Raw genomic sequence first — 18,811 nt, 5'->3', positions numbered from 1 at the left:
TTCTGATCGTTTGGGGGTACGTGGATATATATAGGAGGAAGGAGTACGCCGGTGGAGCAACAGGGGGCCCACGAGGGTGGAGGGCGCGCCTGGTGGGGGTGGGCGCGCCCCCCTACCTCGTGGCCTCCTGTTTCTTCTTGACGTAGGGTCCAAGTTTCCCGGGTCTTGTTCGTTGAGAAAATCACGTTCCCGAAGGTTTCATTCCGTTTGGAATCCGTTTGATATTCCTTTTCTTCGAAACCCTAAAACAGGCAAAAAAACAGCAATTCTGGGCTGGGCCTCTGGTTAATAGGTTAGTCCCAAAAATAATATGAAAGTTGATAATAAATCCCAATAATGTCTGAAATAGTAGATAATATAGCATGGAGCAATCAAAAATTATAGATACGTTGGAGACGTATCATTTGATTCTGTGGACACTGGGAGGAAGTTTCTGGCATGTGCAGAGAAGGTTAGACCCTCTCCCGTTGTTACAAATCATTTGTTAGATGTGATTCAGACACTGTCACGGTCCCAACCCATTCATACCACACCTTCAACCAAACGTATCCTAAGACAGTGTCACAGTTTGTACCTAGTATCTTAAATTGTTGCCATCTCATCAGTAGTGCCATTAGAAAATTATTTGGCACCGCTTCAGCAGTTTGTGCAGCCAACTTTGGTCCACACATCCTAGCATCCAAGTAGTAAAATACTAAATCTTTATGGCACGAAGGAACTGGGCATCGAAGCAACTACGTGCTTCGGAGTCCGGGTCCCTGATTTTTTTTTCTGCTGCATCGGCTCGCCAGTTCAGGGCACCGGTGCGAGATGTAGCAACAGTTGTCTTTACACCAGTTTTGGCATACATAGTGGATGGCCTTAGTGCTATTAGTTCTATGTTACAAAATTTGTGCATGTACACACCTGTTAGTATCAATTTGCTGTCATCCAAACACTGTCGCTATGTTGTTGCAGTTATATTTACCTTCCTCATAAAATGTTCAATTTGTTATTTATTGTACATGAGTAAGAACTTGTAGCATCGTTTTAGTTAATTATAGCTTCTGATGTTCCAGAATTTGGTTGTTGTCTCAGTACCAATTATTTCATTTGCACATTGATCTTTTTGAGAAGATATGTCATAATTAACATGTTTCTTCAGTTTTTCAAAATAAGCATTGGTGATTTTCTATGTTGCTATAAACCCATTTCCCCTACAATTGTTACTGATCTAGTTTTAAATATTATAGGATGAACTGAAGTGTTCTTACTTGGAGTGGGTTGATCAAGAGTGGCCACAGTCTTTGAAGATGTGCCTAACGAAGCTCTGGAGCATGTATGAGGAAGTGAACACATCTAGGCTTAGAGAAAGTCTTGTCAACGCTGAAGCATATTTCAAGATGCGGGATAAAAAGTTGAAGGTGGAGAATGAGCTCAGTTTAAAAGACTTTGCTAAGATGGTGTTGGCGAAGGAGGAGGCTCTTTCATAGTTGGCCCGTGTAAAATGGGTTCTTACTGAACTAAAAGCAGAGGTGGATAAGACGATCCTGGATGATCTCGATTAGGGAAATGAATATACTGTTCTTATGAAGTTGAACTAGCTATATGTTGTATTGTGTTGTTTTCATGTAGCTACTGTACTGTGATGTTATAATATATTTATGTGCCTGATATGAAATTGGCAAACAGCTGTTCGATATGAAATGTGAATTTGTGTAATACTGGAATTATTAATTGTAAACTAATAAACCTGCTGTGTCATGGACCTTTGCAGACGGTTCTAGCAGTAAAAGTCGTTGCGATGGATAGCCCAATGCCACACAGTTTTCTTTATCAAATCGTGTGTGATATAGTTGACCAAGGAAGACCGTGTGTGATAACTACAACTTTCACACACGAGGCTACACATAAAACTGTGTGGGATTTACGTCTGAACAGAAATGTTTTCCCTGGATTGACTGTGTGGGGTGTGCATAAGAACGGAAACGTATTCCTTGGATTGACTGTGTGTGATATACATATGAACGGAAATGTTTTTCTGGGATTCACCGTGTGGGATGTACATACCTACGGAAATGATTTTCTCGGATTACCGTGTGGGATGTACATACGTACGGAAATGGTTTCTGGGATTCACCGTGTGGGATGTACATACCTACGGAAATGATTCCTGGGATTCACCGTGTGGGATGTACATACCTACGGAAATGATTTCTGGGATTCACCGTGTGGGATGTACATACCTACGAAAATGATTGGGTTTCGATGCCTCGCCCGATCACACACGGCCCCAGCCTGGGTCCCGGGAGGGCCTATCCCCGACGATTTCTGGGTCGTGTGGGAAGGATACCCTATCGCACACACTCACTTGGCGACAGTTCCAAATGCCATCGCAGAAAGGGGTAAAACCCCGTTTGTTTAGGACCGACGCGCACTAGTGACCTTTCTGATAAGTATATGTGAATGATATATTGTTGATCAGAAATAATGTAGAATTTTTTGGAAAGCATAAAGGAGTGTTTGAAAGGAGTTTTTCAAAGAAAGACCTCGGTGAAGCTGCTTACATATTGGGCATCAAGATCTATAGAGATAGATCAAGACACTTGATAAGATTTTTCAATGAGTACATACCTTGACAAGATTTTTGAAGTAGTTCAAAATGGAACAGTCAAAGAATGAGTTCTTGCCTGTATTACAAGGTGTAAAGTTGAGTAAGACTCAAAACACGACCACGACAGAAAATAGAAAGAGAATGAAAGTCATTCCCAATGCCTCAGCCATAGATTCTATAAAGTATGCTATGCTGTGTACCAAACCTATTATGTACCTTGCCATGTTTGGCAAGGGGGTAGGATATTGATCCAGGAGTGGATCACTTGACAACGGGCAAAATTATCCTTAGAAGACTAAGGAGATATTTCTCGGTTATGGAGGTGATAAAGAGTTCATCGTAAAGAGTTACGCCGATGCAAGCTTTTACACCGATCTTGATGACTATGAGTCTCAATCTGGATACATATTGAAAGTGGGAGCAATTAGCTAGAGTAGCTCTATGCAGATCATTGTAGACATAGAAAATTTGCAAAATACATACGGCTCTGAATGTAACAGGCTCATTGACTAAGCTTCTATCACAAGCAAAACATGATCACACCTTAGTACTCTTTGGGTGTTAATCACATAGCGATGTGAACTAGATTATTGACTCTAATAAAACCCTTTGGGTATTAGTCACATGGCGATGTGAACTAATCACATGGTGATGTGAACTATTGGAGTTAAATCACATGGCAATGTGAATTAGATTATTGACTCTAGTGCAAGTGGGAGACTGAAGGAAATATGCCCTAGAGGCAATAATAAAGTTGTTATTTATATTTCCTTATATCATAATAAATGTTTATTATTCACACTAGAATTGTATTAACCGAAAACTTAGTACATGTGTGAATACATAGACAAAACAGAGTGTCCCTAGTATGCCTCTACTAGACTAGCTCGTTAATCGAAGATGGTTAAGTTTCCTAACCATCGACATGTGTTGTCATTTGATGAACGAGATCACATCATTAGAGAATGATGTGATGGACAAGACCCATCCGTTAGCTTAACACTATGATCGTTTAGTTTATTGCTATTGCTTTCTTCATGACTTATACATGTTCCTCTAACTATGAGATTATGCAACTCACGAATACCGAAGGAACACTTAGTGTGCTATCAAACGTCACAACATAACTGGGTGATTATAAAGATGCTCTATAGGTGTCCCCGATGGTGTTTATTGAGTTGGCATAGATCGAGATTAGGATTTGTCACTCCGTGTATCGGAGAGGTATCTCTGGGCCCTCTCGGTAATGCACATCACTATTAGCCTTGCAAGCATTGTGACCAATGAGCTAGTTGCGGGATGATGAATTACGGAATGATTAAAGAGACTTGCCGGTAACGAGATTGAACTAGGTATGAGGATACCGACAATCGGATCTCGGGCAAGTAACATACCGATGACAAAGGGAACAACGTATATCATTATGCGGTTTGACCGATAAAGATCTTCGTAGAATATGTGGGAGCCAATATGAACATTGATAATCCTCAAGTGCAGGGAATCATCGTAGCAATTTCCAACGGTGGAAGTGATAAGTATGGAGTGTCGAACCCACAAGGAGCTAAAGGTAAGATCAATATTCTCTCAAGCCCTATCTGCCATGGATACAACTCTATGTACACCAAACTTTTGCTTCCAACTAGCAACGAGAAATAAAACTATGTTGTGGGTATGAAGTGGATAACTTTGCATGATATCAGAGAGCTAAAATATGAAAGTAGGTGTTGTTATCATAAAGTTAGAATATATTACTAAATATTATAAATAGCGAGTGTGGAATAAAGATGGGTCGGTGTGCGGAATTGTCCTAGGCAATTGTTAACAAGACCGGTAATCACTATTGCAGTTTCATAGGAGGGAGAGGCATACGCTAACATACTTTATCTTCTTGGATCATATGCACTTATGATTGGAACTCTAGAAAGCAACCGCAACTACTAAAGATCATTAAGGTAAAACCCAACCATAGCATTAAAGTATCAAGTCCTCTTTATTCCCAGACGCAATGTCCCGCTTATCCGTGTTTGTGTTTCAGTCACTCACGTAACACAGACAATAAGCAAACCATGGACATATTGCAACACCCTAAAGGGGGAATCCCTCACGCTTGCGCGACTCGGAGGGAACCATAGGACAGCACCAAAGTAAAACATACAACTCATACCAATCTAGATCATCAATCAACCCCAAAGACAAAGGATATCTACTCAAAACATCATAGGATCACAACACATCGTTGGATCATAATATGTGGCATAATGCACCATGTTCAAGTAGGGATTACAGCGGGGTGCGGGAGAGTGGACCGCGTAAAAGAGATGAGGGTGGTGATGATGATTGTGATGTTGATGAAGACGATCACCGCGGCGATGGTTCCCCTCTCGATGGCACTCCGGTGCCACCAAGAGAGAGGAGGAGAGGTTCTCCCCCTTGTGCTTCCTCGTCCATGGCCTCCCCCTGGATGGGGAGAGGTTCTCACTCTGGTCCTTGGCCTTCATGACGATGATGGCCCCTCCGGGATCCTCCTCCATGGCCTCTGGTGATGATGGCCCCCTCCGGCAGGGTGCCAGAGAGGGCCTAGATTGATTTCTCGTGGTTACAAAGGATTGCGGCGGCGGAACTTCCGATCTAGGTTAATTTCTAGAGGTTTCTATATATATAAGAGGTTTTGGCATCGAGAACAAGTTAGGGGGTCTCCGGGCTGTCCACGAGGTAGGGGGCGCGCCCAGTGGAGGTGGGCGCGCCTCCCACCCTCGTGGGCAGCCCGGGACTCTTCTGGCCCAACTCTTTTAGTCCTTGGCCTTCTTCTGGTCCAAAAATAAGCTCCGTCAAGTTTCAGGTCAATTGGACTCCGTTTGGTTTTCCTTTTCTGCGATACTCTAAAACAATGAAAAACAGAAACTGGCATGTCGCTCTAGGTTAATAGGTTAGTCCCAAAAACCATATAAAATAGCATATAAATGCATATAAAACATCCAAGGTTGGTAATATAATAGCATGAATACTTCATAAATTGTAGATACGTTGGAGACGTATCAGCATCCCCAAGCTTAATTCCTTCTCGTCCTCGAGTAGGTAAATGATAAAAGAAATAATTTATGAAGTGTGAATGCTAGCAAGTGCATAAGTTTCATCAATGATAGTTCCAGTCACTTTTTCTAGCATCATTATATATCATAACAGTAGCTCATTTTCACAAAACTTTTCATGATCAAGTAACAAGCTATTCACATGTTAAAGTATAGATCATAAACTTTATTGAAACTAACAAACTATATTCGCAGTCATCAAACAATTGCAATTCATCTTATTTTCAGGAAGGGTCTATGTCAGAGCTTTGATTTAGCAAACTCCACATACTCAACTATCATTTAATCTTTCACAATTGCTAACACTCACGTGATATTTTTGGGTTCAAAATCTTAATCAGACACAGAGAAAGATAGGGGCTTATAGATTCGCCTCCCAACCTTTTACCTCAAGGGTAATGTCAACAATAATAGTTCATGATAACTTACATCCAATTTGATATATATATATATATATCGGGATCTTTCCAACACAATGTGCTTGCCAAAGGATAAAATGTAAAAAGGAAAGGTGAAGACCACCATGACTCTTGCATAAGGGTAGAAGATAAAAGTAAAAGATAGGCCCTTCGCAGAGGGAAGCAGAGGTTGTCATGCGCTTTTATGGTTGGATGCACAAAATCTTAATGCAAAAGAACGTCACTTTATATTGCCACTCGTGATATGGACCTTTATTATGCAGTCCGTCGCTTTTGTTTCTTCCACATCACAAGATCGTATAAAGCTTATTTTCTCCACATCAATAGATCATGCATATTTAGAGGGCAATTTTTATAGCGTGCACCGATGACAACTTACTTGAAGGATCTTACTCAATCCATAGGTAGGTATGGTGGACTCTCATGGCAAAACTGGTTTAAGGAATGTTTGGAAGCACAAGTAGTATCTCTACTTGGTGCAAAGAATTTGGCTAGCATGAGGGGGGAAACCAAGCTCAACATGTTGGATGATCCAAGACAATATACTTTATTTCGGATATAAGAAAACATAACCCATTACGTTGTCTTCCTTGTCCGACATCAACCTTTTAGCATGTCATATTTTAATGAGTGCTCACTATTACAAAAGATGTCCAAGATAGTATATTTATATGTGAAATCTCTGTTCCTTCAATATTCTTTCATGAATTGTTCAAGTGACCAATTCTACGTTTGCTAACTTTAAATAAGTTTACTACCTATACTTATTCTGTGTAAAGTCATTACTCCCCATGGTATAAGCATGTGAAACATATATAAATTCAGATTTATGATATTCAATTCATTCAACCATTTACTCATAGGATATATGTGAAGCACATGAGTAAATGACAAACTACTCCAAAAAGATATAAGTGAAGGACACTGAGTAGTCAAATAATTAACTAGCCATGGGAGGGTTCTTTTTCATTTAAGATTTCTGATCTAATTATTTTATTCAAATAGCAAGTAAAGTTGAAAATACGCTCCAAGCAAAACACATATCATGTGACGAATAAAAATATAGCTCTGAGCAAGGTATACCGATAGTTTTTGAAGACGAAAGAGGGGATGCCTTCCGGGGCATCCCCAACCTTAGGCGGTTGAGTCTTCCTTGAATATTACCTTGGGGTGCCTTGGGCATCCCCAAGCTTAGGGTCTTTCCGCTCCTTATTCTCCTCATATCGATATCTCACCCAAAGCTTGAAAACTTCAATCACACAAAACTTAACGGAACTTCGTGAGATAGGTTGGTATGATAAAGAGTAAACCATTCACTTTGGTACTGTCAAAGACAAGGCTCATAATTGTTCTCTGTAGCGACCCGACCTCAAACGGTCAAGTCTTTGTGCTTCAATGTCATCCCTGGATCGGTAATGCTGACACACATAGTACTCGAGGATTTATAATAGATTAGCAATCACACACTTATTACATCGAATGTCTCAAAAGAGAACTTATTACAATAAATACGGCTTAAGGCCATCTAATATGATAACAGCGGAAGGCTTGGAAGATAAAGTGAGTCTGTCAACTCCAACGTCATAGCTGAGTTGCACGGCAACGACCTAACGAACCTTACTCCTCGTCTAAAAAGTCATCAACATAATACGTTGCAGCCCGAAAACGGGTCAGCACATGGAATATGATGGAAAAATAACATAGTAGAGCAAGAACAGAATAATTCTATCACTACATGCATATTTGGCTGGTGGAAAGCTCTATGGTTATAGTTTTTGCGAAAAGCCAATTTTTCCCTACAACAAAGGAATAGATTTTATTTAACTATCATGGTAGTTGAAACATCATTGAGAAGGTTCGTCCAACTCAATCCCAATTAAGGTAATTATCAACCCAACAATATTAATTTAAAGTGATGAGATACTTAAGATACTCCAAGTACTAGATACTCAAGATGTCCATAACCGGGGACACGGCTAACCATGATTAGTTTGTACACTCTGCAGAGGTTTGCGCACTTTTCCCCACAAGACTCGATCGCCTCCGTTGGATTTCTCGCACTACATGGTGTTTGAGAAACGGATGACCGAGACACAGTCTTTCAGAAACAATAACTCTCTACTTCGGGCAGACCATACCAAACCTACAACCCACTACCTGCTGATCCACCTCTTCAAGAGCTTCACGTAACTTACTTAACTATGCTAGAGCCCATAATAGCTTGTGGCTGCACACGGAAGTTTCTAGCATGAATCATCTCAGTTCCCTTTTAAGCCTGGGTGGCGGTCCATAGGAAGATCACACGGGTACTCTGGGATTTCCAAAAATACAGGCAACACTGGGTACTCCAGGTGCCTCAGTCCACCCAGATGTGTATTTAAGTTGCCACCTTAAGTTGAACCATTAATTATCAATCTCACATCTGTCATGGATTTCACTCACCCAAACCTCATCTACGAGCATAGCATAGCAATATAAGCAATTCGTAAGTAACTCCCAAGGGTTTGAATGTAACAGGGCAATAGGTTCTACCTCATCAACTACTTCCCAACCCACATGTTAATAACATCCTAATCATGCAATGTTTGAGGATTGGAACTAATGCATAAAAACTGGGTGATAAAGGGGTATGATCAAAGTGTTACTTGCCTTGCTGACGATCCGCGTAACCTAGAGACTCCAAATAACACGCTTCGCACTCCGGGAATTCTATCACAAAAAAACAATAGCATACATAAGCAATCAAGCAAAGAAGCACGGGTAAAACTCAAATAAGAAGATCTAACCAGAAAGTTCAACATAAGAACTCCGGTTTGCAAAAACAATCAAATCGAACGGAGCAACGAAACTCAAACAGCGAAAGAAACAAGATCCGTTTACTAATCTGGACTAAGGTCAAATTTTACAGTAGCAAAAACTTGTTCAAGTTGGTTAAGCGAAAAGAGGGTCTCGAGACGAAGATCTAGACGCTTGAATTGCCTGATTCCGACTAACGAGCGAAAAGATAAACTAGAACGAAAATTGGATCAGAAATCGCGATGAGAAATAATCACAAAATAGTCTGATAAAAGAAAACTGACGAACAAGCTAACGAACGAGCGTTCGTTATCTGTAACTAACGAGCGAAAGCCGTTCGTTAAACGAACATACTGACGAACGTCCACTAAAAAGAAAAACCGGGAAAAACCGGCGAACCAAAAAAATGAGTTAGGGTTTTCTTCTAAAAAACCGGATCGGTTTTTTTAAAAAAACGGTGACTACCTCGTCGGTCCGGCGAGGCACGGCGGCGACGGCGAGGCGAGGCGCGGCAGCGGGCGAGGCGGCGGTGGCGCGGCGCGGCAAGGCGGCGGCGGCGCGGCACGGCAACGGGCGGCGGCGCGGCACGGCAGCGGGCAGCGGCGGCTGCGGCTGCGGGGCGAGGCGAGGCAGCGGTGGTGGGTGGTGGTGGCGGCGGGGGGGAGTATATAAGGAGGGGGTGTGCCTTGGGGAGGGGGCAAAGGCGGCGGGGAGGAGTCCTAGCCGGACTCCTCGAGTCGGGCGGTGGCGGCGCGCCTGTCTCCTGGAAGGAGACGGCGCGCGGGAGGGAACGGGCCGGTGGCTGGGCTTCGGCCCAGTTAGCCTGCGCACTTTTTTTAAAATAATAATTCCGTCGAAACTAAAAAAATCCTAGAAAATAAAATAAAAAATCTAAAAAGGCCAAAGCAAATTTTCACCGTCTAAATAAAATATTTAGAACGAGATGAACATTTTCTTGGCCCTAAAATGCAATTTTGAAAACATGCAGTTTTCTAATGCAAACAAAATTGCAAATAAAATCTAAATAAAAACAAATATTTGATTTTAATATTTTTCCTCCAATATTTCAATTATCTTGGAGAAGTCATATTATCTCCTATCATATATTTTATTATGAAATATTTTCAGAGAGAAAAATAATTAAAACCAATATCCTCGTTTCAAAATTTGATAAAAAACAAATTTGAAAACCGGGGAAATCCCAACTCTCTCCGAGGGTCCTTGAGTTTCTTAGGATTTCAAGGATCGCGATACGAAATGCAATAAAATATGATATGCAAGAATGATCTATGTATAACATTCCAAATTGAAAATTTGGGATGTTACAAACCTACCCCCCTTAAGATGAATCTCGCCCTCGAGATTCGGGTTGGCTAGAAAATAGTGTTGGGGAACGTAACAGAAATTCAAAATTTTCCTACGTGTCACCAAGATCAATCTAGGAGATACTAGCAACGAGGGGAAGGGGAGTGCATCTACATACCCTTGCAGATCGCTAAGCGGAAGCGTTCAAGAGAACGGGGTTGATGGAGTCGTACTCGTCGTGATCCAAATCACCGATGATCCTAGCGCCGAACGGACGGCACCTCCGCGTTCAACACACGTACGGAATGGAGACGTCTCCCGCGCCTTGATCCACTAAGGAGGAGGGAGAGGTTGAGGAAGAGAGTCCAACAGCAGCACGACGGCGTGGTGGTGATGGAGTGGTAGTTCTCCGGCAGGGCTTCGCCAAGCTCACGCGGAGGAGGAGAGGTATTGGAGGGGAGGGGTTGCGCCAGGTGCAAGGGTGTGGCTGCCCTCCCACCCCTCCACTATTTATAGGTGGGGAGAGAGGGGCCGTCCCCCCTAGATCCCATCTAGGGTTGGGGCGGCGGCCAAGGGGGGGAGGAGTGCCTCCCAAGTCAAGTGGAGGCCCTCCCCCTTAGGGTTTCCCTTCTCCCATGCGCATGGGCCTTGGGGGGGCTGGTGCCCCTGGCCCATTAAGGCTAGGGAGCCCCCCTACAGCCCATGCTGCTATGTTGGACGTGGTTGAACATTTTCCGGACCTCCGGACCCCTCCGGAATCCTCCGGAAGCTTCCCGGTACAATATCGGAAAAAACCGAACTTTTCATGGAACCCGAACAACAACTTTCCATAAATAAATCTTTACCTCCGGACCATTCCGGAACTCCTCGTGGCATCCGGGATCTCATCCGGGACTCCGAACAACATTCGATAATCACATACAAGTCTTCCTAATAACCCTAGCGTCATCGAACCTTAAGTGTGTAGACCCTAAGGGTTCGGGAATCATGCAGACATGTCCGATACAACTCTCCGGTCAATAACCAACAGCGGGATCTGGATAGCCATGTTGGCTCCCACATGCTCCACGATGATCTCATCGGATGAACCACGATGTCAAGGATTCAATCAATCCCGTATACAATTCCCTTTGTCTAATGGTATAGTACTTGCCCGAGATTCGATCGTCGGTATCCCGATACCTTGTTCAATCTCGTTACCGGCAAGTCTCTTTACTCGTTCCGTAACACATCATCCCGTGATCAACTCCTTGGTCACATTGTGCACATTATGATGATGTCCTACCGAGTGGGCCCAGAGATACCTCTCCGTTACACGGAGTGACAAATCCCAGTCTCGATTCGTGCCAACCCAACAGACACTTTCGGAGATACCCGCGGTGCACCTTTATAGCCACCCAGTTACGTTGTGACGTTTGGTACACCCAAAGCATTCCTACGGTATCCGGGAGTTGCACATTCTCATGGTCTAAGGAAATGATACTTGACATTAGAAAAGCTTTAGCATACGAACTACATGATCTTGTGCTAGGCTTAGGACTGGGTCTTGTCCATCACATCATTCTCCTAATGATGTGATCCCGTCATCAACGACATCCAATGTCCATGGTCAGGAAACCGTAACCATCTATTGATCAACGAGCTATTCAACTAGAGGCTTACTAGGGACATGGTGTTGTCTATGTATCCACACATGTAACTGAGTTTCCTATCAATACAATTCTAGCATGGATAATAAACGATTATCATGAGCAAGGAAATATAATAATAACTAATTTATTATTGCCTCTAGGGCATATTTCCAACAGTCTCCCACTTGCACTAGAGTCAGTAATCTAGTTCACATCACTATGTGATTGCAATGAATCCAACACCCATGGGGTTTTTTCATATCTTGCTTGTGAGAGAGGTTTATTAGTCAATGAGTCTGAACCTTTCAGATCCATGTTTGTTTACAAATCTCTATGTCATCTTGTAGATGCAGCTACCATGCGCTACTTGGAGCTATTCCAAATAACTGTTCTACTATACGAATCCGGTTTACTACTCAGAGTCATCCGGATTAGTGTCAAAGTTTGCATCGGCATAACCCTTTACGACGAACTCTTTTACCACCTCCATAATCAAGAAAATTCCTTAGTCCACTAGTTACTAAGGATAACCTTGACTGTTGTCCTGTGATCCATTCCTAGATCACACTTGTACCCCTTGACTGACTCATGGTTTGGCACACTTCAGGTGCAGTACACAACATAGCATACTTTAGAGTCTATGTCCAAAGCATAGGGGGAGACCTTTGTCCTTTTTATCTATTATGCTGTGGTCAGGTCTTGAGTTTTACTCAATGCTCATACCTTATAACACAGCCAAGAACTCCTTCTTTGCCGATCTATTTTTGAACTCCTTCAAAATTTTGTCATGGTATGTGTTCGTTTGAAAGTACTATTAAGCGATTTTGATCTATCCTTATAGATCTTGATGCTCAATGTTCAAGTAGCTTAATCCAGGTTTTCCATTGAAAAACACTTTTCAAATAACCCTATGTGCTTTCCAGAAACTCTACATCATTTCTGATCAACAACATATACTCATCAGAAATTCTATAGTGCTCCCACTCACTTCTTTGGAAATACAAGTTTCTCATAAACTTTGTATAAACCCAAAATCTTTGATCATCTCATCAAAGTGTACATTCCAACTCCGAGATGCTTACTCCAGTCCTTAGAAGGGTTGCTGGAGCTTGGAATACTTGTTAGCATCTTTCAGGATTGACAAAACCTTCTGGATGTATCACATACAACCTTTCCTCAAGAAAAACGTCGAGGAAACAATGTTTTGACATCCTATCTGCAAGATTTCATAAATAATGCAGTAACTGCTAACATAATTCCTACAGACTCTTAGCATCACTACGAGTGAGAAAGTCTCATCGTAATCAACTCCTTGAACTTGTCGGAAAACATCTTAATGACAAGTCGAACTTTCTTAATGGTGACACTTACCATCATTGTTCGTCTTCCTTTTAAAATCCATCTGCACCCAACAGCCTTACGACCATCAAGTAGTTCTTTCAAAGTCTATACTTTGTTTTATACATGGATCCTCTCTCGGATTTTATGGCCTCGAGCCATTCGTCGGAATCCGGGCCCGCCATCACTTCTCCATAGCTCGTAGGTTCATTGTTGTCTAGCAACATGACTTCCAAGACAGGATTATGTACCACTCTAAAGTAGTACACATCCTTGTCGACCTATGAGGTTTGGTAGTGACTTGATCCGAAGTTTCATGATTACTATCATAAGCTTCCACTTCAATTGGTGTAGGTGCCATAGGAACAACTTCCTGTGCCCTACTACACAGTAGTTGAAATGACGGTTCAATAACCTCATCAAGTCTCCACCATCCTCCCACTCAATTCTTTCGAGAGAAACTTTTCCTCGAGAAAGGACCCGTTTCTAGAAACAATCACTCTTGCTTTCAGATCTGAAATAGGAGGTACACCCAACTATTTTTGGGTATTCTATGAAGATGCATTTATCCGCTTTGGGTTCGAGCTTATCAGCCTGAAACCTTTTCACATAAGCGTCGCAGCCCCAAACGTTTAAGAAACGACAGCTTAGGTTACTCTAAACCATAGTTCATATGGTGTCGTCTCAACGGAATTGTGTGGTGACCTATTTAAAGTGAGTGCGGTTGTCTCTAATGCCTAACCCATAAACGATAGTGGTAATTCGATAAGAGACATCATGGTATGCACCATATCCAATAGGGTGCAGTTACGATGTTCGAACACACCATCACACCATGGTGTTCCAGGCGGTATTAGTTGTGAAACAATTTCCACAATGTCTTAATTATGTGCCAAACTCGTAACTCAGATATTCATCTCTATGATCATATCATAGACATTTCATCATCTTGTCACGACGATCTTCAACTTCACTCTGAAATTACTTGAACCTTTCAATAATTCAGACTTGTGTTTCATCAAGTAAACATACTTAGTATCTACTCAAATAATCTATGAAGTAAGAACATAACGATATCCACTACGTGCCTCAACACTCATTGGACTGCACACATCAAAATGTATTACTTCCAACAAGTTGCTTTCTTGTTCTATCTTACTGAAAACGAGGCCTTTCAGTCATCTTGGCCATGTGGTATGATTTGCATGTCTCAAGTGATTTAAAATCAAGTGAGTCCAAATGATCCATCTGCATGGAGTTTCTTCATGCATATCTACAAATAGACATGGTTCGCATGTCTCAATCTTTTCAAAAACGAGTGAGTCCAAAGATCCATCAACGTTGAGCTTCTTCATGCGTTTTATACCATCATGACTCAAATGGCAGTGCCACAAGTATGTGGTACTATCATTACTATCTTATATCTTTTGGCATGAACATGTGTATCACTATGATCGAGATTCGATAAACCATTTATTTTAGGTGCAAGACCATTGAAGGTATTATTCAAGTAAACAGAGTAACCATTATTCTCCTTAAATGAATAGCCCTATGGCGATAAACATAATCCAATCATGTCTATGCTCAACGCAAACACCAAATAACAATTATTTAGGTTTAACACCAATCTCAATGGTAGAGGGAGCGTGCGATGTTTGATCACATCAACCTTGGAAACACTTCCAACACATCGTCATCTCACCTTTAGCTAGGCTTCGTAGCCTTTTATTTCGAGTTACTAACACTTAGCAACCAAACCGGTATTTATTACCCTGGTGCTACTAAGAGTACTAGTAAAGTACACAATAATATGACGTATATCCAAAATACTTCTGTCGACCTTGCCAGCCTTCTCATCTACCAAGTATCTAGGGTAGTTCAGCTTCAGTGATCGTTCCCCTCATTATAGAAGCACTTAGTCTCGGGTTTGGTTCAACCTTGGGTTTCTTCACTAGAGCAGCAACTGATTTTCCGTCTCATGAAGTATCCCTTCTTTCCCTTGCCCTTCTTGAAACCAGTGGTTTTACTAACCATCAACAATTGATGCTCCTACTTGATTTCTACTTTCACGGTGTCAAACATCGCGAATTGCTCAAGGATCATCATGTCTATCCCTGATATGTTATAGTTCATCACTAAGCTCTAATAGCTTGGTGGCAGTGACTATGGAGAACTATCACTATCTCATCTGGAAGATTAACTCCCACTCGATTCAAGCGATTGTAGTACTCAGACAATCTTCACATGCTCAACGATTGAGCTTTACTCCCTTAGTTTGCAGGCTTAAGAAACTTGTCAGAGGTCTCATACCTCTTAACGTGGGCATTAGTTTGAAATCCCAATTTTAGTCTTTGGAACATCTCATATGTTCTACGACGTTTCAAAAACGTCTTTGGTGCCACAATTCTAAACCGTTAGTATTACGCACTGAACTATCACGTAGTCATCAAAACGTGTATGTCAGATTTTTCCCAACATCTACAGACGATGCTCGAGGTTCAACGCACTGAGCGGTGCATTAAGGACATAGCCCTTCTGTGCAGCAATGAGGACAATCCTCAGTTCACGGACCCAGTCCGCATAATTGCTACTGTCAACTCTCAACTAAATTTTCTCTAGGAACATATCTAAAATAGTAGAACCAAAGCGTGAGCTACGACATAATTTGAAAAGACCTTTTGACTATGTTCATGATAATTAAGTTCATCTAATCAAATTATTCAATGAACTCCCACTTATATAGACATCCCTCTAGTCATCTAAGTGATACATGATCCGAGTCAACTAGGCCATGTCCGATCATCACGTGAGATGGACTAGTCATCATCGCTGAACATCTTCATGTTGATCGTATCCACTATACGACTCATGTTCGACCTTTCGGTCTTCCGTTTTCCGAGGCCATGTCTGTACATGCTAGGCTCGTCAAGTTAACCTAAGTGTATTGCGTGTGTAAATCTGGCTTACGCCCATTGTATGCGAACGTTAGAACCTATCACACCCGATCATCACGTGGTGCTTCGGAACAACGGACCTTAGCAACAGTGCACAGTTAGGGGGAACACAATCCTTGATATTTTAATGAGGGATCATCTTATTTATGCTACCGTCGTTCTAAGCAAATAAGATGTAAAAACATGACAAACATCACATGCAAATCATAAAGTGACATGATATGGCCAATATCATCTTGCGCCTTTGATCTCCATCTTCGAGGCGCGGCATGATCACCTTCGTCATCGGCATGACACCATGATCTCCATCATCATGATCTCCATCATTGTGTCTTCATGAAGTTGCCTCGTCAACTATTACTTCTACTACTATGGCTAATGGTTAGCAATAAAGTAAAGTAACTACATGACGTTTATGTTGACACGCAGGTCATAAATAAATTAAGACAACTCCTATGGCTCCTGCCGGTTGTCATACTCATCGACATGCAAGTCGTGATTCCTATTATAAGAACATGATCAATCTCATACATCACATATATCATTCATCACATCCTTTTGGCCATATCACATCACAAAGCAAACCCTGCAAAAACAAGTTAGACGTCCTCTAATTGTTGTTGCATGTTTTACGTGGCTGCTATGGGTTTCTAGCAAGAACGTTTCTTACCTACGCAAAACCACAACGGTGATATGCCAATTGATATTTACCCTTCATAAGGACCCTTTTCATCGAGTCCGATCCGACTAAAGTGGGAGAGACAGACACCCGCCAGCCACCTTATGCATCAAGTGCATGTCAGTCGGTGGAACCAGTCTCACGTAAGTGTACATGTAAGGTCGGTCCGGGCTGCTTCATCCCACAATGTCGCCGAATCAAGATAATACTAGTAACGGAAAGCAAATTGAACAAATCATCGCCCACTACTACTTTGTGTTCTACTCGTGCATAGAATCTACGCATAGACCTAGCTCATGATGCCACTGTTGGGGAACGTAGCAGAAATTCAAAATTTTCCTATGTGTCACCAAGATCAATCTAGGAGATGCTAGCAACGAGGGGAAGGGGAGTGCATCTACATACCCTTGTAGATCGCTAAGCGGAAGCGTTCAAGAGAACGGGGTTGATGGAGTCGTACTCGTCGTGATCCAAATCACCGATGATCCTAGCGCCGAACGGACGGCACCTCCGCATTCAACACACGTACAGAATGGAGACGTCTCCCGCGCCTTGATCCAGCAAGGAGGAGCGAGAGGTTGAGGAAGAGAGTCCAACGGCAGCACGACGGCGTGGTGGTGATGGAGTGGTAGTTCTCCGGCAGGGCTTCGCCAAGCTCACGTGGAGGAGGAGAGGTATTGGAGGGGAGGGGATGCGCCAGGTGCAAGGGTGTGGCCGCCCTCCCACCCCTCCACTATTTATAGGTGGGGAGAGAGGGGGTCGGCCCCCTAGATCCCATCTAGGGTTGGGGGCGGCGGCCAAGGGGGGAGGAGTGCCTCCCAAGTCAAGTGGAGGCCCTCCCCCTTAGGGTTTCCCCTCTCCCATGCGCATGGGCCTTGGAGGGCTGGTGCCCCTGGCCCATTAAGGCTAGGGAGCCCCCCTACAGCCCATGCTGCTGTGCTGGACGTGGTGGAACATTTTCCGGACCTCCGGACCCCTCCGGAATCCTCTAGAACCTTCCGGAAGCTTCCCGGTACAATACCGGAAAAAACTGAACTTTTCCTGGAACCCGAACAACAACTTTACATATATAAATCTTTACCTCCGAACCATTCCGGAACTCCTCATGACGTCCAGGATCTCATCCAGGACTCCGAACAACATTCGGTAATCACATAAAAGTCTTCCTAATAACCCTAGCGTCATCGAAACTTAAGTGTGTAGACCCTATGGGTTCGGGAATCATGCAGACATGTCCGAGACAACTCTCCGCTCAATAACCAACAGCAGGATCTGCATACCCATGTTGACTCCCACATGCTCCACGATGATCTCATCGGATGTAACACCCCGGATGTAACTTTCCCTATTTGTACTCCAACTCTTGCCGTTTCCGGCGTTAAGTTATATTTATTTTCCTCGGGTTGGGTTTTGTCTCCGTGTATTGTTGTCATTGTCATGCATCTCATATCATGTCATCATGTGCTTTGCATTTGCATACGTGTACGTCTCATGCATTCGAGCATTTTCCCCGTTGTCCGTTTTGCATTCCGGCGCTTCGTTCTCCTCCGGTGATCATTTCTAGCTTTCTTTCGTGTGTGGGGATTAAACATTTCTGGAATGGACCGAGACTTGCCAAGCGACCTTGGTTTACTACCGGTAGACCGCCTGTCAAGTTTGTATCATTTGGACTTCGTTTGATACTCCAACGGTTAACCGAGGGACCGAAAAGGCCTCGTGTGTGTTGCAGCCCAACACCCCTCCAATTTGGCCCAAAACCCACCAAACTCTGCTCCATGTCCTAGAGCGTTCGATCACGATCGCGTGGCCGAAAACCGCACCTCATTTGGACTCTCCTAGCTCCCTCTATGCCTATAAATAGACCCCTCCATTTTCGGATCTCTTCCTCTCCCCGAAACCCTAAAATCCGTCTCCGTCGCCGTCGGACGTGTCCGGGGGAGCCGGACAACGTCCGCCCGTTGCCGCCGCCAATCCTGAGGCGCCACCTGTCCCGCGCCGGCCTCCCAC

The sequence above is a fragment of the Triticum urartu genome, chromosome 3A, assembly GCF_056163025.1.
Source record: "Triticum urartu cultivar PI428250 chromosome 3A, HENAU_Tu73, whole genome shotgun sequence".
Taxonomy (NCBI): Eukaryota; Viridiplantae; Streptophyta; class Magnoliopsida; order Poales; family Poaceae; genus Triticum; species Triticum urartu.
Note: the sequence above shows the minus strand (reverse complement) of the source record.